This window comes from Nilaparvata lugens, chromosome 2 (assembly GCF_014356525.2).
Source record: "Nilaparvata lugens isolate BPH chromosome 2, ASM1435652v1, whole genome shotgun sequence".
In the NCBI taxonomy this organism is placed as follows: Eukaryota; Metazoa; Arthropoda; class Insecta; order Hemiptera; family Delphacidae; genus Nilaparvata; species Nilaparvata lugens.
In genome coordinates, this window is record NC_052505.1 from 52468819 (window position 1) to 52487963 (window position 19145).

General features: G+C 34.1%; 1 protein-coding gene across 9 annotated transcripts in view; it reads right to left on the reverse strand.

Moving 5' to 3' along the window:
* Window positions 1-19145, reverse strand: part of LOC111052018 (gonadotropin-releasing hormone II receptor) — a 352206-nt gene that overhangs the window by 218099 nt on the left and 114962 nt on the right. Inside the window, exon 2 of one of the 9 annotated variants that reach the window (XM_039421483.1) lies at window positions 11006-11054. The exons of the other annotated variants lie outside the window; for them this stretch is intronic. The gene's annotated coding sequence lies outside the window, so the exon portion shown is untranslated. The remainder of the gene's footprint in view (window positions 1-11005; window positions 11055-19145) is intronic. 9 annotated transcript variants of the gene reach the window in all.

The following is a 19145-nucleotide window of genomic DNA, read 5'->3' on the forward strand; positions in this document are numbered from 1 at the left end:
CTATGCTAAGCATATTTTCAAAGATCCTCGAAAAAGCAGTGAAAAACCAATTACAGAACTATTTAGAAACAAATAACATAATAGCAAATAATCAATATGGCTTTAGGATGGATAAAAATACATCACATGCTCTGTTTGATATAACAAAAGAGATCACGCAGATGGTGGAAGATCGGAAACATGTTTTAATCACGTTTCTAGATCTTGCAAAAGCATTTGACTCTGTGGATAGACTGAAGCTTTTGAGAAAAATGGAGCTCTATGGAATCAGAGATGATTCATTGAGAGCTACTTCCAGAGCAGGAAACAGTCAGTTTATATAAATGGAATTGGTAGTGCCTCTATGCCCGTTGATTATGGAGTTATACAAGGAAGCACACTAGGTCCCATACTCTTCCTAATTTATATAAATAATATAAGTAAATTGCAGTTGAATGGCAAACTGTTCCTGTTTGCCGACAATACTGCATTGGTTTCCTGTGTACGTACTTGGCAAGACGCATTCAGTGAGGCCTCAAAAGACCTTTTTCATGTGAAGAAGTGGCTCGATCAAAATAAACTCACACTCAATGTTGCTATAACCAAATATTTGCCAATATATTCTATGAAAAATAGTATGCCAGTTCAAGAATGTCTCAAGCTTCACTCATGTAATGACCACCTGTCACTTACCTGTAATTGTGAGATGCTTGAACAGGTGGAAAATACAAATATCTTGGAGTCTTCATAGATTGCAGGCTTTGTTGGACTCCTCATATGGAATACCTCAAATGTCGCATTCATAGACTAATATATGCTTCTCGACAGTTGAGGGAGGTTCTTTCAGTCAATCAATTGAGAAGGTCATACTTCGCCTATGTTCAATCAATTATAAATTATGGAATCCTGGCCTGGGGTGGAGCGTCCTCGTTCACTTTGAGAGATGTCGGAATTGCAGAGCGAGCAATCATAAAGACTTGCTTGACTCAGGATAGTCACTATTCAACAGAACTGGCCTATCAAGAATTTCAGGTCCTTGATGTGCGACAGCTATACATAAAATCACTTTTAATTTACATCCGAAGTAATAAAAATGCAATATTCAATCCTCTTATCCATCCTTATCAAACACGAAATATGAATATATTTGGAATTCTACAACCCAGATTAGTTAGCAATTGCAATAGATTTAATAGTCATTACATATGACACATTCTTCATAGAAATATACCCGCCTGCATAAAGCAAATAGAACCCTTTAGCCTTGACATTATACAAACGATTTTTAAATATGTGGTTATTTGAAACCGGCAGGGATGTCACTGATCAGCTCATCTACTCCTCTTACCGATTTTGATACTATGCATATATTTATCTTGTATTCATTATATATATATATATATATATATATATATATAATATATATATATATATATATATATATATATATATATATATATATAATCAATATATTTCTCATAATTTATCATTGTTCAAGTTCTAAATTTTATCTTGTGTGCCATGTTAAAGCTATATACCATAATAGTTATATTGTACTACTTCAATTCAAAACATATATACTTTCTCCACTAAATTTAATCAACTTTTATTTTTCAAGTTATATTGTAAATATTTATAATTTTCTTTTTAGTACCAAGTTGTGTTTCATTAGAACTCTTTCTCCACACACAGACTTGTCTATGTGGGGAAAATTCACAATTATTTATATTATTTATACATGTGTACTGTATTTGAAATGATTTCTGTGAATAAACTCAATTTGAATTTGGTTTGCAGAAGATACACTTTGAATAATTTGTTCTCTGCTTCGTTTTGAGGTTTACTCGCTTTCCTCCATCTTGTCCACAAATTAATTTTGGGAACCACGAGGAAATGGTCACTGGATATAACTATTAATAATTAGATGATGCTTTCTCTTTCAATGCCGTTTCGTTGATATCTTTATTTTTATTAATATTATATTCTTATCATTTCCTTGCTTTATTCGGTTTTCTCATTTCTGTATGAAGTTTTTTTCTTCCTTATAGCATTGAATTTAGATTTCTCAATACAAGTATTTTATTTTTTGAATTCTTTGACACTTCACTTAATCTCAACTTGATATGTGAACGATAAGATCTTTGTCAATAATGTTTTCTTGATATCAATATCTCCATTTATTGTATATTATTTTTTCCTAACCGTAGGAACGGTACCTGCTTATTTTGTTTTTCTCATTTTTCTAGGACTCTCTTCTTTAAAGTATTGTAATCCAATTTTGCTCTTTTTCAATCTTCTATGTGTTTAAGATTCTATACAACTCATAACGTCTCACTTGAACTTGACTCGTCTCATTTGTAACACATCAAAAAGATGTTGCCTTCCTTTTCCATTTTCAGCGTATTCACCCATTTCTCATTAATCTTTTTGTCATAGAGCGCAAACTCTTTTATGTCAAATACTAAATCATGAATCCCGATTTTGAATGTAAATATATTTCATCAGTGAATGAGTATGTTGAATACATTTGTAGTAAGGATGGAGTTACTTTCTTCCATATGAATATCCAGAGTGTGAATAGAAAGTATGACGAATTATTATTATATTTGAGTAATATGTCAAGGAAACCGGACTCTAAAATTCTCTCCGAAGCTTGGATCAGAATATTGATGTGTTTGAAATTGAGGGCTATGCCCCTGTGTCTGCTTGTGCAGATGATAGATGCGGTGGCATAATAATTTATCATAAAAATGAGTTTTCTTGTAACCTAGTACAGATTAATATTGAAAGATCTGACTGCTTCGTCTTTAATTGTGCTCACAATGATGTTAAATTTACTGTTGTTGGAATCCATAGATGGCATAGAGTCGCAGTTGACCGTTTTTTAGACAGCTATGATACATTTCTGCAGGATATAAACAGTGATATATTGATATGTCTTAGTGATTTCAACATTGATCTTAATAGGCCTGATAGGGTTGCTGATAAATATCTCGGGATAATAGCCTCGGTAGGTCTTGAAAATTTAATCAATATTGATACTCGTGTGACTGAGCGTTCTGTGACATGCATCGATCATATCCTGTTCAGAGGTATGCCACCTTCATCAGTGCGGTCTGCAGTTGTTGAGGCTACTATAAGTGATCATGGAGCAATTTGTTTCTCTATTGCTCTCGCCAAGCCAAATGCGAATTCCGAGCAAAAAATATTTGAGAGGATCGACTGGGAACGTCTAATAGGTGTACTAGAGCATGAGAGTTGGTCGGCCGTCTATGAATCTGTTCACACCGACATGGCTTATGACAGCTTCTGCTCTATTCCAGATGATGCTATTCGGACATCCAAGCATCAAATCAACATTAAAAATCACAGAGGTAGACTTCTGAAGCCTTGGATGAGGGAGGGTCTGTGTGAGGCAATAGCATCGAGGGATAGGTTATATAGGAGGCTCAAAAATGATCCAAGTAATGTTAGGCTGAGACATGAATTTGTTGAACTCAGATGTAAGATTAAGCGGTGAATACGAATTGCCAAAGAGAAGTACTACTTTGATTGTTTTGAATGCACAAAGGGGGATTCCAAAAAGCAATGGAGACTAATAAATGAATTGGTAGGTAGAGGTTCATCAAAGCAAAGTGTTTCAAAAGTTGTAAACAACAATGAAGTAGTAAAGGATGAACAGAGAATTGCTGATTTATTCAATAACTATTTTATTGATTCTCCCAAGTCAGTTGCCCCACCACCTTTTCCATCATTATTAATTATTGATGATTACTACAACTCATTCACGGATGATCGCTGTACTTATCCATTGAACTGGTCTCCAATTCACTCCATGGAAATTGATGGAATTATAGGCCTACGTAGTTTGAATAAATCAAAATCCCCAGGCATTGATGGATATAGCTCAATGATGTTTAAAAAGATCTGCCATATCATCAGTCCAGTTCTTGCTCACATATTCAACTTGAGTCACTCTGAGGGCACTTTTCCAAGTAAACTAAATATGGCTAAGGTTATACCAACTTCCAAGAAGGGAAACTCTAAGGATGTTCAGAATTATAGATACATATCACTGTATCAATTGTTGCAATTCTGTTCGAAAAGTTAATAAGGTTCGAATGATGTGCTATTTGAATTCATTCAATTTTTTCTCAAAGAGCCAGTTTGGTTTCAGAGAGGCTTGGGCACAGAGCTGGCTCTGAGAAAATTCATTTCAGAGATTTCAAACAACATCAACAGAAAGGATATAAAAAGAGATGCTGGAATGTTCTTGGACATCCAGAAGGCATTCGATACTGTGAATTATGAGATTCTGCTGCGAAAATTGGAGCTGGCTGGCGTGCGTGGCTTGCCCTTAGCGTGGTTCCATTCGTATCTACATGGACGTTCTCAAGCTGTGAAGGTGGGCTTCAAAATGAGCTCCTTTCAGGAAATGACCTGAGGAGTTCCCCAGGGATCAGTTTTGGGGCCGATTTCGTTTTTGATTTACATCAATGACCTCTACTCAGGCCCCTTCAAGGGGAAATTCACAGTATTTGCAGATGACATGACCCTATCCTATGGAACTTGATCAGATGTTGAGGTAAATGGAGACAATCATGTCCCATGATTTAAAACTATTGTCTCTATGGTTCAGTTTCAACAAATTAAATCTCAATATCGAGAAGACTTCATATCTGAACTTTGGAATATCTTGTTCTTTCAGACTTCTCAGTCCCCTGAAATTCCACAGTGTTGGATGTGCTGATGATCATTTTGGATGTGGGGTAATAAAGCAATCTCAAGTAGACAAATATCTTGGCCTATCGGTTAATGATAATATGATGTGGAAGAGTAATATTGATTCTATGAAGAAATATACTCGATGCCTACTACGCAGATTGCATCATTTGGAAAGATTGTGTCCAAGGTTCGTTTTAAGGAATATCTATCTTGCATTGTCTCTATCTCGTCTCTCTTATTGACTGGTGTGCTGGGGCAGCACATATATGACTCACCTGAAATCACTCATCACTCTTCAGAAGTCTATGATCTGCCTCATTGATGAAGGATGTAGACGTGGCGACTTGTTGAATGCTTGTCAATCATTGGATGTGATGCCTCCAAGATACTTGTATGTCTTCAAAGTAATCATTCAGTTGTTGAGTGGTACTGAAGATGGCGCGGCGCGTTCATCCAAGCAGAAAGGCATTACAGTACAAGAGTAATGGAGAGGCTATGCACTCCAAGGCCGTTTTTGACATTTTTCCAAAAATCTTTCCTCTTTTTGCAAGGCAGATTTTACAGCAGGTTGCCTCGAGACATCATTGATTCAGCATTCCTGAGGCATCATTTCAAAGTCAATCTTAGGAGGTTTTTGCTTACTCATTGTATTGATGAGATTGAGGGTTGGTATCGAGTGGTTGATTCATTGTTGCCTGGATAATGATGAGCAACTACTTTAATGTATCATTCATCACTGTTTTTCTTTTTTCTTTCCCTTTACAAACAGAAATTCTCAGTTTCTATTATTCTTTATTTTTCTTCTTGATAATAATTCCATTTCCATTTTTTTTTTTTTTTTTTTTTTTTTGGTTATTGGGATTTCAACACTGCATGGCCACTCTTCATAACACTGTATAAAGACTTATCTCAACTCCTGAGCACGGACGAAAATTTTACATCTTTTTGCCCTCAGTAAAATTTGTCAAATCATTTTTTAAATTATAAGTATTATTATAAAAACGGACGAAAATTTTACATCTTTTTGCCCTCAGTAAAATTTGTCAAATCATTTTTTAAATTATAAGTATTATTGTATACATTACTGATATATTTTCCCATTTATACATTCTTGGTAAACTTAGCTCATGTTATATGATTAATTCCATTTCATTTTTTGTTATTAAGGATTTTTCTGATTATATTTTCTGTGATGTATACTATTTTCTTTGAAATTGCAATTGTTTTGATTGACAAAATAAATTTAAATTTGGCCACATCACTACCTCTATACACTCTGGTATCCTGGACCTGTCCGGACAGTTTCTTGTTCACAATCACATAATCAATCAGAGATCTGTATCCTCTCCCTTTCCAGGTATATTTGTGTATATCCTATTTCCAAAGAATGTATTTGTAATCTTCAGCTCGTTGTATGTGCAAAAGTCTCGCAACTGTCTACCATTCTCATCCAGGTGATACTCCCCAAATGTTCCTACCTGTGGTATCGGCTGGTTTCCTACTCGAGCATTCAAATCTCCAGCTACAATCACCATAGTCTGCTTTGTTGCATGCGGTCAACTGTTTCTGTAATTCTTCATAGAATTCTATCGTTGCCTGTTCCTTTCCTTCTTCAGGAGCATATGAGCCAAATAGAGTCAGGTAACCTCTGTCCATCTTGAATCTGACCCTTATTATTCTTTCACTAACAAAGTAGTAACTCTCTATTCTATTTTTCCATCTCTGATCAACCAAGACCATCACTCCAGCGCAAGCTCTCCTATTTTGATCTCCAAATTTCAATGTAATTATTTATCAAAATATATTTATTCATCTATTATATTTATAATAATTCATTTATCACAGAATCACAAACTTCACAAAAATACATTTATGAGTGAAGATTTTTATGACATGAATATTTTTTTAATTCAATTCAAAATTTATATACTGTGCACATTAATACAACATGAAATTATGAGAGAAAATAATTGTTTGTTTGCATAATTTACCTTATGAATAAGGTAAAGACCAGACTTCTAGTCTTGAATGGTCTGATCTTTGTTTAGACAATGTGTAGATAATCTTTGTAATAATCAGCATGAGTAAAGCATTTATTGACATCAATCACTTGAATTTACTTTTTACAATGATAGACGCTTCCCATTTGGAGATAATTCATAGTTCTATCAGCGCCAATAATAAAAAGCTTTTACTCTTGGTCTATGGTGGGATCCACTTCATCATACTGTCCCACTGAACCAATGAACCAATGCTAACTGCTAACACATTCAAGTGAATCTCAATAAGAAACCTACTGAGGGAACAGGCTGATCAGCATTCCTTATATTTAACATCAATGCTTTCGACTAAACCAATGCTGACAGATCAGAGTGAATCACAATGAGAGAATCACATATGAAGTTGGAGAATAGGCAGAATAGTAATCAGCTTTTCCATGAATCATATGGATGTCAGAAACACTGCCATTAGAATTGGACTCATGTTTGTGAACCACTGAAGGAGACCAATTTCCATTTCAAGAGCTTGGTTTTAGGCCAAACATTATAGCGGCTTAGCTCTGAGCTATGAATATCATTCCCTTTTCTCTGGACGTGAAAGGGTTCAAGCTCTGTTGCAGGATACTGGACCCAAAAGACTTGGATTTATGATTTCTTCAACCAATATATAATATATCGTAGGCTGAATACCGTATTTGAGCCTATATAACAACCATATTCACTCCATTTGGCTCAGTTTCAGAGGTGAGCAAAACCTTTAAATCATTATCATTGAAGTCGAACAAAAACCGAACACTGAAACTAAAACTGGAGTGGAAGAAGGAAAGTTTATGTTCTCTATTTAGTTTTATTCACATTAAACTTAAGTTTCAATATCATATTTCATCATTGTCTGTTGTATAGTAGAATTCACGGTTTTAAGTCAGAGGAAATCAAAGAAAATTATTGTTGTGCTCTTGGCACGTTTTTTTCACATCTTTCTATAGTATAAACAGTTGTGATTCGAATTATTATTATTATATCCTGATTTATCTTATTCATTATCAACTGTTTCTTGTGAATGATGATAAATTCTTCTCCAAATACATTATATGCATCAAGAGAATAGAATATGTTTTCATAATTAGGAATACATATTTTGTTAGCACATTAAATTTAGCAACTATCTAGACTTGGGAAAGGATAGAGCATAGAGATATCTTCTTTATCTAATGACAGACAAGGATGGCAAACTCATGTTAATCAGATGAAGATGCTGACTTTAAAACGTGAATGTTACCACAAAGAGAGAAAATAAATCTATAGTTTATCTTTGCTACAAGTGAGCTACAACCTGTGATATTTTATGCTGAGATGGGCTTTGAGAAACAAGTTTGTGTCAATGAAACTATCAAAAAAGATAAATGCACATACTCTTCAAAGAGAGACCGATTATGAATGAATTCTTTATCAATACCTGCGTCAAATCTTATGAATATTAACTTCTCGATTATTCCAATCAATCAATTATAATTATCAATTGAATTATTATAATCATCAACTACTTGCAAGGAAGGCACTATACCAGAGACATTTCAATCATTTAGCACCAAAATTATATAATCTACTTCCTGCAAACTTTAAACAGATTAATCTTCCTAGAAAGTTCAAAGCAATAGTACACAATTGGTTAATGAGCAAAGGAAGACAGAACATAGAAAACATTATTTCAAATAACAACTAACCACCTAATGACTTACTAGACACTAACTAATTGATAATACACACAAAAAACTAACAAAACCTACTCTAGAACATGGTACGCCATAGTGGAGTAGGTCAATTTCCACACAGAAAAACTAAACAAGTAGAGAACACATTATAAGAACCTTTTGTAACTAACTATTGTATGTAATATTGTAATTTATCTAATATTTTTGTAATTGATGTTGTAGTTTTAGTTTTTTGGGAAATAAACATTTATTATTTATTTATTTATTTATTATTTACTTGCAGAATGAGGGATGTAGCATCAAAAAATACTTTAATCAACACGAAAATACATAAATCAATCATTGCTGCTGCATTAGCAATGATAATCTGTCATTATTGCATTCATTATGAGGAATTATTTCACTAATATTTCCATTGAGATAATACAGACACTTTGGCAAAAATTGGAGATTTCTTTCCACCATCCAATTTATTCGATACACGAAGTACTCATGTACCTACTACTAACACTCGCATTCAATTATAGAACAATGTTTTTCTCCAACTTCTCTAAACAGAGTTCTACTCGACACTTTTTATTGAAAATATTTTCTCCCAGTTCTGTAATATTAGTTCCCAGATCTTTGGATGTCGTTACTAATCATATCAGACTCTCATAGTGTATAGAGGAGGCCCGTTTAGTTGTGTGGGAGCTAATAAAACGGTGTATGTGGCTGATAACATAATTTATGTGTTTACTGGCACGAATGATAGAAGAATATAACAACTTATTTTTATTCAACGTAGACATGATTGGAGGAAAATTGAAACATAACTTAATCGATACAGCATTACAATGATATCAAGAGTAAGATTTCCCAATAAATGATAATATTTTTTTAATATTGTACATTTTCCTCATACTTCGCATTGAATCAAATCAATTCAATTATAAGAGAATAAATAGGTGACAGTCATATCAGGAGCATTACAAGTTATAATAACTAATACTGCCAAATATCAAATTGGACCATAATTTATGGACTTCCTATGGAATGATATCCTGGATTTAACTTCAGAATCAGCTGGTAAGGCTAATTTTCCTGATGCAAAATAGCTGAAGATCATTGGATACAGAAATAAAACCCTTAAGCGAGTAAGACGACGTTCCATTTATTTAATTTGCTAGACAAATTATTGGTTGTAGCACATGTGCTGTTATTTATTAATATAATGCATTGATATTCAATATTACTATTGAAGAATCATTAATTCACTCGAACTCTTCAATCCACTGTTAATAGAATTCATTAACATCTACTGACCAAGAGGAAATTGAACTCTTGTCAGAAGTATCAAATAATAACATATTATTTAGCAAGCCTTAAACCTTAGCAAGCAGTTTTACATCAAATCAAATCAAATTTATTCACCAATTAACAACAGTGTTACAAGAAAATGAATAAAGAATTTTTTAAATAAAATTAGTATGTTATTCAACATACTCTAGTTATGAAGATATTGATTTTATTGCTAGGAAATTGTTGCAGCACTATTGAGTGGCGCACTATGGGGTATGAAGTGCTTAAGAATTAATATAAAGCGATCAGCATACTATGAGAGAATATTGATTACAAAAATATGTTAATGGTAATATTTATGAATTGATCAAATAAATTGGAGATAATGTAACAGAGTCACTTTTTGAAAGATGACATTGGAAGTGGATGCACAATATTCATGAAAATTATGCGCTATGTTTCATTTCAATTCAACCCTTAGTAGGTTAGCTGATTGGAGTTTCAAAGAAATTAATCTCTCTCGAGAAATTGACTTCAATAACCTTTGGGGTTCAAAATGGGAACAAAGTGAAGGGAGAAAGGTAGGAAAGAGGAAAATAATAACTGAGAGACAAAGTGTGTTAAAAGAGGTAGAGTGATTGAGTGACTGAGTTCTTTCATTCACGAATGCTTTTAGAAAGAAATAAGGAATTTCCATTGCTGACTGCCAGGCTTCCACTCTCTTTCTGATTGAAGCTCATGCAAAAGATCCAGAGGAATTCATTTTCGACAGAAACAATGATTGAGTTGGTTCCTGAGTATTGCTGATACTTTGCGTAACCACTCCTAGTGGAACCATCCATCCACTTCTGGAACTTGTGCTATGTAATGCTAAGTAAGTACTGTTTGTTCGCCATGTAGACTAGAGGAGCATTTTGGATCCACTGGAACTTACCACAGGTCTGTAGAGTTCAATTTTAGAGATGAAGCTACAAAATCCTGTGAGAGTGATTTCTTTGGAAAATGTAGTGAAAGTAATCCCATTTGCTTCTATACTAGCGATACCTATCATGGCAAGACGAGAACGGCACTCATTCTGGGTTCCCCTCCATATACAACAATCTGTAATAGTTCTATAACAATCTTATTCAATTCCCTACTTATTTAACAGATGAATTGAATAATACACATTCCCAATTTGATGATTATTGATAATTTGAAGGTTTAAAGTTTATCAATAACCTTCTGGTCATTCAGCGTGTTACTTATCAGCTTTCCAGATAGTATCTTAATCCTAGAATAAAGTATATTCTCTACATCTGTACTTACTAAGCCTTGCTATAGTAAGCGTTTCTCGGGATGGCTGATCAGTACTCACCTGAAAAAGAAAAGATTGAAATTGTTGAAAATATGACGAGAAAACGCCAGAAACAGCTGCAAAAATGAGGATAGAAGCATAGAACGTGGTGAATAGTGAGAGATCAGGTCGCATCTATATTGTTGCATCGGCAATCTGCTATCGCACTAGTATCTGCTATCCCATTCCTCCAGCATCTGTTGTTTATTATCTCACACACAAGCCTTATGTGTCAAGTATTGAATTAGTCTCATAGTCTTGAATTCGAAATTTGAGATTTGAAATTCATTAAAAAACACACTCACATTCAATTGAAAAGTACATTTTGCAAATGATATGTAAAAATTATTTAGTTTTGTGATAAATTGATGATTGGAATGTGTTTTGGATTACTGTTATAAGAAATCGATAGGAGAAGGATGTATTACAGTGAAGAGACATTTTCGGCTCCTAAGCATTTCGAAGCTCTCACATTCCCCAAAATCCACTCTGGCTGATTCTAGTGGAGCTGAAACTTCAGTGTTATCTCATCCGACGACCATTTTCCCCAGAGACATTTCCGAAATGCCGAATCGCACGGCGCACATCTCTCAGGTGGTCTAAATGTTCCTCAATCTAATCCCAATACCACATCCGGATCCGTGCTGTTACTATCCCGTAAAATTGCTACCAATATAGCGATCAATGAGCTACAAGTTGAGCACTCGAATCTATAGTAGTCTTATTCTTCAAACCTGGAATCCATTTAGAATCGGTTCAAGAGTGCAATTATTGGTTACTGTCAAGCGTTTCAAATGATTTTGTTGACCTGGTTATAACTGGCTTAGCCTAGTTTGATGTGTATGAAGATCACGCGATGAATTAGATTTCAGATTTTTCTGTTTTCCATTTACATACAATGTTCCACAAAAATTATTCACATCCACATTCACACGCCAAAGTAACGATTACAAGGACAGGAGTATCGTAAAAAAATTGAGAAGAAATTCAAATGGAAAATTTCATTTTTCCAATCGCAATCTGGTAATCCTTTTTTAGGTTTTGGTTGTGGAGCAACAGGAATCCGTGTTATGGCATTCATTGTGAAAAATTAACAGAATACTCACCCACTCACCCAGCAAGTAACGTCGCTTCTGCACTCCTCCTGCTCCTCATTCAACTCCTCCTCCTACTCCTACTTCACCAACTTCTCATCCGACTCCTCCTCCTACTACTCCACCACCTCCTTCCACCCTCCAACATACTCGTCAACTCTTACTTTTTCATCCATCTTCTCTTACCCCTCCCTCACAACACTTCCAACCCATTCTTCTTCACACAAACTCACTCCTCGTCATTCTTGACAATCAAACTCCTACTCTACCTTTTCCTTTCCTCCTCATACTCTTTTTCCATCAACTTTTACTCTGCTCCTCCTCCTCCTCCTTTACCTCTTCTTTCTCATCTTTCATCTTCTTCTCTTCTCCTTCTCCTCCTAATGCTCCTCCTCCTCATCATTCTCTTCTTCCTCCTCCTGCATCTTCTTTTTCTTTTTTTTCTCCTTCTCCTCCTCCGCTACATTCCTCTTCATAATCATCATCTCGTCATTCGTCAGAATTCAAATACCATATTTCACTTTTTCATTCCTCACCTTGGTTGTCGACATTAATACACGTTTTAACATGAGAAATCGCCTTGAACATCAATGAGAAAGTTAAATCATATCGCAACCAGTGGAGGGAGCATGTCAACAGAATGCCATCGGGAAGGGTTCCCTTGATAATTCTACACTACTACCCTTTAAGAGAAAGAGATATGGGTAGACCTCGGAAGAAATGGCAATAAAATATGAAAGATGGATAACTGACGAAAAATTCATTTTAGAAATACTGTACTGTAATAGATAGATATAATAATATACTGTTCTAAGTCGGGACAGGCAAGAACCGAAACCTTGAATGAAAGGAGACGACGACCTTGGTTGTTTCCACTCGCGCTCGGTCAGTGTATATTGAGACTCAATTAATTCTTTATCATCTAAACACTTCGGCCGCTGCCGCTGGATTTTTTGACAAAAATAAAACTGAGTTGAGTACTGATTTCTCATGTTAAAACTAATACGAATCGATTTTCTTAAAATGGTTTGGTATTCCTGTGGTTGAATATTTTCTCTTTGGCAGATTGATTTTCACTTCTGGGGCCAGTTTCGTAGAGCTCAGAAGGTTTCTAAAACAGTGAAAACTCACTACCTACAGCCATATACACTGAATATGCGATGAAAATCTCACTTACTTTTTAACTCACACGACCAGAAAGTGGCCTCCTTATTATGTATTGCTGGAGAATTATCATGAAAAATTTTCCTGATCTGAACTTTGAATATTCAACTCAGAAAATAGAATATCCACTTCAACTGTTCCAGTCTGGAGAAATATAAGTACGTATTTTAAATATGAATTGTGACTTTGTCAGGCAATCATAATTATTGACCAAGTTCCAGCATCTTGAACCTTGAAAACCTTTCGAGATTTTCACAATTTAGTGACCAATTTTCTATTTCCATCGCATTCGTTTTATGAAAACAAATTATTCAAATCCAAAAACTTTTTTGAACAAAGAGATCTGAATCAATTAAGGATTAATTAGGAGTAAACCTCCTGTGAGCCTTGCAATATAAGATTTGCATTGACTGGGCTTTGACTAAAATCATTTATTCAATACACATTTTCTCGATTACACAAAGATTCTACTCAGTACAACGTAATGTTTCGCTAAATGCATCTTTCTTGAATCGTGAAATTCACGCATCGAAATTTAAGGTCGAATCCAAAATCTCAAGAAATTCAAGATGTTAAAAAGATCGTATAAGTCCTTTTAGCGCTTCTTTAAATAATGTGGCACAACCGTGCCATTTTGTTGAATGTGAAAAATAAGAGATGAGAAATAGGAGAATATCTTTTTACACAATGTGACTCCTACGCGATAGAATATGTGCATATGTTCTTCAGTTCATACATATGCGTTCTATTCAAGAAGATTCACATTTGAAAAGAGAATTCATTTTTGAGACAATGTTGAAAGCAGCTGCCACCTGTTGCATACATGCATCGTTTACTCTCCTTTTTCCAGAGTCTGATTCAAGCGAGAACTCTACTAGCAATTGAGAGTTTGGAGAGTCTTATCTGGATCATGTCATATTCATATCTCGATTTCTGTATCTCACACAAATTCCAAATCCTATTCAGTAAACATCATATTCAGAGATCCTATCTACTTCTCAAGTTGAAAGTACCTACGCTGTGAAGAACAAGTTCGGGATCGCTCAGAATTAGTTCAATTCAGGAAATCTGTGAAGCGTACATGAGGACGATTCAATGCAGCTTGCAGCAGATTCGACGAGGGATGAAAAACTTTCTGACTTTCCGACGAAACGTTTTTCATGTTTCATGCCAAACTGAATCTTTAGAAATATTATGGACATTTGTCACTTTGAAATGAATGAATGTATATTATTCAACGGGTTATTATTCATTTTAACTCCTAATCTACCTTTATGTAGCTTTAGAAATAGAGAATCAGGTGCCGTGATAAATATTTCTTCCATACTGCAAACCATATTATAATGTATATAATATGTCATTGCATATTTACAAATCAGGATCAAAAGACTTTCAGCCTAAAACTGAACAAGTTTCAGTTACTTGTGTGACACTTTCTGCACACAAAAATATGTTTTCTCTTTTATGTGAATAATCGCTTAAAATTGTTATTCAATCTTGTTTTTTCGAGGGAACTTATAATAGTTGGTGATACAGAGTACCGAAGGATTTTTCGTTGAGTGTGATGCCCACATGAGCACAAGGCTGTGAGTGGGTAATGGATGATGATGAAAGATGAGTGGACCTACAGCTTTAAATGGGTTCCAAGCCACCAGCAAGCGATTTTCAGACTCATCAATGTTTCATCTCCAATTCATGAAACATTTTTGTTCCATGAAGTGATCGTCTCTGATTGAATATTTTGTATTTCAACTGGCTCAACCGACTTTACTAACATTAAAGCTGACTTTATATTATGTATGTGATGATTAGAAAGCATTCTACCTTCGCAATCTCCAGATTAAGAGAGAGAGTAGCACTAGACGTTGAGGCTCACCGCAACTTGGTAATTACAACAAAGTTTTCACCAAACTTCCAAGTTGAATATACCAAACGTTCACAATGTAAATACTATAATCTCACCCAGTAAGTGAAGCCCACAATTATCCCATCAATAATGATGGTGAAAGAGGAGCTCAAAAGTATAATTATTAAACACTGAATATCTCACAACTTTGTAGCACTATAGAGAAACCTTGAGACTTGTTTACTTTGACTACATTGCGAATCATTAAGAGTACTGACAAAAGAGGTTGAGAATTGTTTCATTGAAGTAGTTGGAGAAGACCATCTTATTCAAAGAATTTGGCGACTTTTACACTGATCTCTGGAAATGATGAATTTAATCAGGGAAAACTGCGTTGCTTTTGAGAAAGTATTGTCTCGCATGAATTGTTTTTCATCTTACTGTAGCTTTTGTTCCTGTGCTATTCTGTATGGATGAATAATACTTTCAATAATAATTACTGATATTCTCGAATGTAGCAGAGAGAATTTCCATAAGAAATACTTGCTACTTGTACAAATACAAACAGAATTTCTAAGCTTACTGTCTATTTCTTTAGCATTTATAATCTTTATCTATACCAATAAACACATAATTCTTTTCTTGGAATTTTATCTTTGCTCAGTAGAAACACAAAAATACAGAACGAGGTTTCAGGACCTAAATTATAGATTGCGATATTTATTGAACTCCACCTGGTAGTAGTATAAGTTGATATAATCGGCTCAAATTTCAAGTCGGACTCATTAATTTGTCTGAACCGTCAAATTTGTTCTCCCTCTCTACTTTTTCAGCAATCTCAAATAATTTTGTGATAGTATGAAATGAAACCATACTTCAAATGCATGGCTTCCTTCATATGGGTACAACAATGCATAATAGCTTTTGTTCCTGAGTGTTAAGGATGCCATGAAATCTGTCACAAAAATCTTGATAAGGAGATTTACAAACATTTTGTGTTGAATCTGGAAGGAGCAGGATTGTGTTCTAACAAAGAAATGAGTTTTCCTAGAGGTAAGAGTGAATGTATGAATCACCTACACGAAGTATGTAAATGATCAGAATAATCTGTACATTTTTCTTCCAGACTCAAAAACACTGTTGGGAGCTTTGTAGAAGCAAGTAGGCTCTTTCATCCTGATGGTTCTTGATTCAAGATGTGTGTGTGTGTGTGTGTGTGTGTGTGTGTGTGTGTGTGTGTGTGTGTGTGTGTGTGTGTGTGTGTTTTTCCCAACATTTTTTTTAAGAAGTATCGAAAATAGACAAAATCATAATAATAGGAAGAATAGAAAGATGAACCAGACTAGTAGTTCTGTGAACAGTAGACCTCGCAGTATTGAACATATCTGTCAAATTTCATGAAAATCTATTGCTGCGTTTCGCCGTAAATGCAGAACATAAATATAAACATAAAAACATATAAACATAATATAACGTTATTTTTTTATGAATAACGTTTTGCCTCGGCTTGGCTGCAATCGGTAAAGCATGAGAGTTAAAATATAAAAGTCTGGTCGTGGTTTTTTAGAATACAATTTCGATAAAATCCTTATAGGCTCGCTCAGGAGCTCTTGAAATTCATTGTTCTTGGACAATTTATAGAAATCTTTGGTATGTATTATTTCCAGAGAACTTAATTAACAATGCAATATATTGGTGTGTAAACCTTAATAATTTAATACTGATAATTAATAAATAGATATGAGATTTGTCTTGCGTGGTATTGGGGAATAAAATAAATGGTACAACATAAAAAATTTGATACATTTATTGTATGAATAATATTAAAAGTCAGATAAATATGGAAAATATATAGAGCAATAAAACATATACAACAAAATAAGAATAAATATATCAAGATAAAATATCACAGACTAGTACACTATTCTTTAGCTCTTTAGCACGAAACATTACCATGTGCTTTTTTAATTCATTGATAATATGCATTCATTTGTATGCAGCTTAGGTATCGACTTGCTGTTGCTTGTCGATTTAGGCAATCTCACTTTATATCTTATTCCAAGAATCATAGAATAATAAATTGATAAATTAAAGATTATAAATATATTAATTTCTTTAATTTCCAGTATATTTCTCAATAATATATATATCTCTTAGGGCAGAAGGTTTGGCCTCTGATGGAAATAGATAAATCAATTTATCCAGTGAACAAGAGCTACATTATATTATTACAAATTATAATATGAAATCAATGATTGAGTGAGCGTTAGTATTACAAACTTAGAATTTAATATTCCTTTAATTTGTGTACCTTTGAATATGTAAATCGACTTATTCCTATTCAATAAAATATTTCTTATACCTTCTTAAGACTTGCGCAAGTTTTGTATTAATTTTTAATATTTATGACCTTTCCGACGAGCTAGCTTTTATATTTGTTTCACTCGAAGCACTGAGGGCGCCCTAACTTATATATTCCGATGGTACATCACGCACGTGCTGAATTTTTATAAGCTGTTGGCGGCGATCCGAATTTCCTGGTAGTCCTGGATTTTTGGTGGCCGAAGTCGTCTTCTCCAAGGGATTAAATAAATATTTAAATGACTTTTGCTTTAATGCAGCATCACTAAGTCTTATAGAAAATTAATAAATGAATTTAAACTCTAAGTCTTTAAAAAGTACAATGTGATAAAGGGTCTTGTGCTCTACAAATTTTAGTGTACTTCCATAGTGGTGTCTCACAGGCAAGTGGGCAGGTACTACTTTTATTTCCACAATTTTCATTTCCGACTTACAAATTTACATAAATTTGAATAATTCGTTACTACGCCATTTAAAGTTTCAAATAGTCCATGCCAATCTACTAAATTATTACCTATATCATATATAAGATATTTTATATTTCCTCAGGCCATATCCAATACATAAACTGAATAGTAAAAATTTACAAAATCTTATCATTTATAGAAATATTTATAAATACATTTGAATCGGCTCTCTAATGCCGCCCATCGATTACTACAATTTGATTGGTTCATGCAAATTCACTATGGTATACATGCGCCTAGGAACATCCTACTTCCTTAATACTCCAATTTATTTTATTTGGTGGTTTAAGTACATTTATTACATATAGTATATTTTTATAAGGTTTATAAGTTGTTTCTCCCTCTACAACAATTAGCCATGTGCTTTTTAAAGTCCTCTAGTTGCATACCATTTGTTTACAATAAATTGTTGCCAAGGTGTCTGGCTAGATTTTACGTTATGCGACTTGATCGATCATTAGGTCGCCGATCAGTAGGTATTTTAAGCCTAACCTCAAATTTTCCAATGCTTTATATAATATAATATAAGTAGCAAATAACTTTCTATTTCTGTTCGGCTGTTCTAATTTTGGCCGTGATACCTGATATTATCTAATCTTTTAATAATCGTTATCGCATTTGGCGATACTAGACTAGCTATTTCACTTTAGACCTATAAAATTCTTCCAAATAGGGATTTTGCTTGCCCATCATATTTTAATATGTTACAATAAATAAAGAGAAATGCAAAACGGTCGACTTGAATCTTGGACCTCATTTCGCTCGGTCAATGAATATTCTATAGTCTGAGTTGTATAGTAATATTGGCGTTTGAAGGAGGCTCCTTCCCCTTTCGTATTATCCTTAAAATGCCAAATTTCAAAAAACCTTATACTGTCCATCGTAGTAAATCCTGTTTGTATATCGTGTCGGCGAGATTTCGGTGTGAAAACGGCTATTGACTATTGGTGTATCAAAAATGCTAACATCAAAAGCTAATCTCTTTCAAGATAAATACTGGTAACAGGTCAGCCCGTGTTTAAAGCAGAGAAAATACTATGTTACTTCCAGTTATTATAGTAAACACAAATTGGAGAGGCAGGTGATGGTGGCTCCATCTATGAATGAAATTTGTAAATTTTAAGCAGTAAAAAAGTTCAAACAGTTCGCCTGCATTGTGTTTCTTTACATTTGAAATGGC